Genomic DNA, 3,873 nt, shown 5'->3' on the forward strand with positions numbered 1-3,873 from the left:
GGCATATTTCTACTAAATGACCTTTGCTCAGCCTTACGTTTGTTATAATTTCACAACATGTCTACAGCATTGGATTAAACTGGTTTGGCGTCTATTTGGTAATCCCTTGAGCAGGAGATTTTTTTTTTTTTTTTAATTTAAAGCAATACAGAAGAACTCTGCTTTACTGTCAGTACCAGGGGGACTGTTTTATGAGGAGACATAATTTGACTTAGAATATTCCCCCTTCTTCTAACAGTGTGCTGTATTTTAATAGCACACCCATATATTATGCAAACGAAATGTTTTACAGACTTGTCACAGATGGCAGTTGGAAGTGACTATTGGACGATCACTCCATACCACCCTCTTCTTAAAAACAACAAGCTTGATTTGCCTCCCTATGGTCCCTAAGTTGAAGAGCATAAGCCACAGAATTAAGAAAAAAAAAAAAAAAAACAACTTCTGAAGAGTTAAGCAGGGGTGGAAAACAGAGTGTTCTTTAAAGAATGACTAGGAAAAATTGCCTTCCAGTGTGGTTCCTGAAGGAGAGAATTTCATGCCTCCACTAATAAGAATGATTATTTTCCACTATATATTATGCATTGTGCTTGGAGGAAGATGGGAGGTCAGGGAAGCCAAGTGTTTGAAAATTTGGGGGGCTATTTCCTACAAAGTTGAGTGCTTCTCATTAACAAAATTGTGGATCACATATTCCCATTCTAGTCTTCTCTTTTAGGCCTTCCCAGAGCAATTTTAGAGCCCCCCCAAATGGCATGTTTCCTGGCATCCATTTTTGGCTGCAGGTACCTTTCACACCTCCTCATGCAAGCAGCTCATGGCCCTCTGACCACTATTTCCTGAAAGCAGAGCCTTTCCCCCATTTTAATCTGGTCACCATGATTATTTCCATGGAGTTCAGCTTATCTACTGAATGAGTCACACTTTGTTTTAGTGAATGTACTGTGGCAGAAAGAAATCCAGTTAAGCTAGTTCAAGTAGAAATGGGGGCTGTTGATAGGACACAAAAATTTCATAGACCTAGGGGACAGGAAATACTGTAATGTCAGGGCCTCATGAGAGATGAAACTGGAGAGTGAGTCTGGATCTAGACAGCTCTGGGAGACTCAGCAGTCACCAAGTTGACAGACTTCATTCGAATTCTTTGTCATCATTATGCTTTGGCAGCCTTTTCTGTGTCCTTAATTTTTGGCCCTGCCACCAACCCATATCATGTTTCACAGCCCCAAATCCAAATTCCTTGGAAGTAAATCTGTTGGCCTGACTAAACGTTTCTCCTTATTTCCCAGGTCAGTGGCCCACCTATAGTTGATCCTTCTTTGAGTTAGGTGTTTATTTCTGGACCAATCAGATGCAGCTGGACTGGGGTGCATTGGGGTGGAGGAAGAGTATGGAAGAAGAGTCATATACTGTTGGAATGTCAGAGGCTATGACAGTGACAGATAGTCAGGGAGAAAGTTGTGGGTATATCTTCTAAGACAAGGTAGTCACATTTGTTCCCAGGGACCTTTATGGAATAGACTAATGTAGTATATCAGCAAAGGTAGAGTTTTTTGAAGAGGCTAAAGGTGGGCAAGGTGATTTTCACTTATATTGATAGTGTATTGAATAAGCATTTTTTATTTTGCTGAGTCTGTTCCTTACAGCAATTAAAAAAATAAGAGACTTGATACACATGTCCAGTGTGTGTGTATGTGTGTGTGTGCGTGCACATGTGCTTATATGCACACACATACAGTAGGAAAAGAAGGGGAAGTAGTATAAACTTTTAGTGCCCAGAGAGATCTTACAGATTCTCTGACTCAACCCATACATTTCACAGATGAAGAAATCCAGACTCATAAAGTTTACATGGCTAGCTTAAGGGCACACAGCTATTAAATGGCAGAAAAGAAACTCAGATCTCTTGAGTTCTCATTCAATGAGCTTTATAACCCAGCTCTATTATATTTTTGTCTCCAGAAAGAAAGTCTTTATTAATTTAAATAGGTCTAAATATATATCATACTGTGTCATCGCATGGTTTCCTTATTACCTTTCCGGTCCTAGCTCAAAGGTCCTCAACACAATGCTCTACCTGACAACTACCTAAAGCCAGTCCCACTCTTTGTCCCCCAGGGTTTCTAGTGCATCATTATTTTCATAGCTTTATTTCACTTACCCCAGTCTTTAATCACCTCATTGATTTGTTTTCTCATTTTTCTCCTTCACTAAAATAGAAGTTTCCACGAAGAAAAAGATCATTTCTCTTTCACATCTGCATCCCCAGGTCCTGCAATCCTGCCCAGCATAGTAGACACACATAAATAATGAGTCACACTTGTATACATTTAATAAATATAAGCAATTTTAAATATAAATATTTGAGGGAAACACATAGACCCTTTTCTGGTCTCATGTTCATAATTATTGAGGTCATGCAAAGTTTAATATCCCTACAAGATTAAATTTTTCTAAAGGTCTCCATGTATTTTTGTATGCCATGTAACAATTTCAATCTGCAACAAAACCTGGCATTCATGGCAAAGGAAGCCAACAACATCTGACTCAGATGTGACTTTACCTGTGTGGGTGTATTCCACATAAACTGTGAGTGTGTTCATGACAGAGTAACTTGGCTTCGAAATGCTGCACCCCAAATACTCTCTTTGTTTGTGAATGTTCCTGTGACTCTCTGACAGTAAGAACTGTTCATTCTTATTTCTGGCTCTTGGCAGCCTACAGATGTTTCCTGTTAGTGCTCCTGGCAGGTTACTGGTGGGGCCTGTTGTTTATTGCCCTATCTATCAAGTCCTATTTATTTTTAAAATAAACTTTAAGTATACTGTAAACTCGCTTCACAAACAGATTTTTCCTCCTCTTTTACACTTGACAAGGCTCTAAAAGGAATAGTAACTCTGTCTCATAAATATTTGAACCTGAACCTTTTAGGAAAGAATTATACTTAAGGTACTCAAGAACAGGAACTGTCTCTGTCTAAAATCTCCCTCACAGCTACTCAATTTCTCATGCTCTCTCCCTCTTTCCTTTCTCCCTCTCTCTTTTTCCCTTGATCCCTTATTTTTTTAAATTGTATTATTTCATTCCTGCTTCTCTACTGCCCTTCCCTCCCCTCATTCATCCCACCCTGATCCAATTCTCTAGTCAAAACCACCATCCATATCTTAGTTAAACACTGTTTGTATTATTGTAAATGTCTTTACCAAAAAGGTTAAAGTGCTTGCTATTTACAAGCTCATCAGGCCTACAACTTTCTTAGTCCTCCATCATGCAACCTACCATTCCTTTCATTGGTAAACTCTGATATTTTCCAGCATGAAGCTGATGGGAAAAGATATTGACAAGGTAGAACATAAAAGAGCTTGGAATTTAGAGTCATACTGACTCAGGCTCAACTCAAACACTACTTTTTAGCTGTGGCTTTGAGGATGTCTCCTAACTTCTCTTACTATATTTCCTCATTGGAAAGGTGAGGACTAAGAATCCTTACCTGGATAAACATTCCCGGAATTCTCTAAATATTTCCAGATCTTCTTCTGAACACATTCCACCAGTTTTGTTTTGTTTTGTTTCAATTTAGGCATAGTTATATGGTTTGTGTTGACTAATAAAATGAGTGGTAGTGATGTGTTTCACTTGTGAACAGAAGTTTTTAGAGACAGTGTGTCATTTACTATGGTCCCCTTCTTCAATGAATCAAATACAGAAAGATGTTAAGAAGGAGCCTTTACCTTCTGGGGCCTTGACTGTCAACAATAAGCAGGGTCTTCTGCTGATCCTCTGTGGATATATGGCATGAGATGTTGGGCTTGTTTATTACTGCAGCAAAACTTATCCTATCTTGACTGATACATTCACTTTGCAAGGTTGTCT

Source organism: Leptonychotes weddellii, chromosome 1 (genome assembly GCF_054177405.1).
Source record: "Leptonychotes weddellii isolate Sample4059 chromosome 1, ASM5417740v2, whole genome shotgun sequence".
NCBI lineage: Eukaryota > Metazoa > Chordata > Mammalia > Carnivora > Phocidae > Leptonychotes > Leptonychotes weddellii.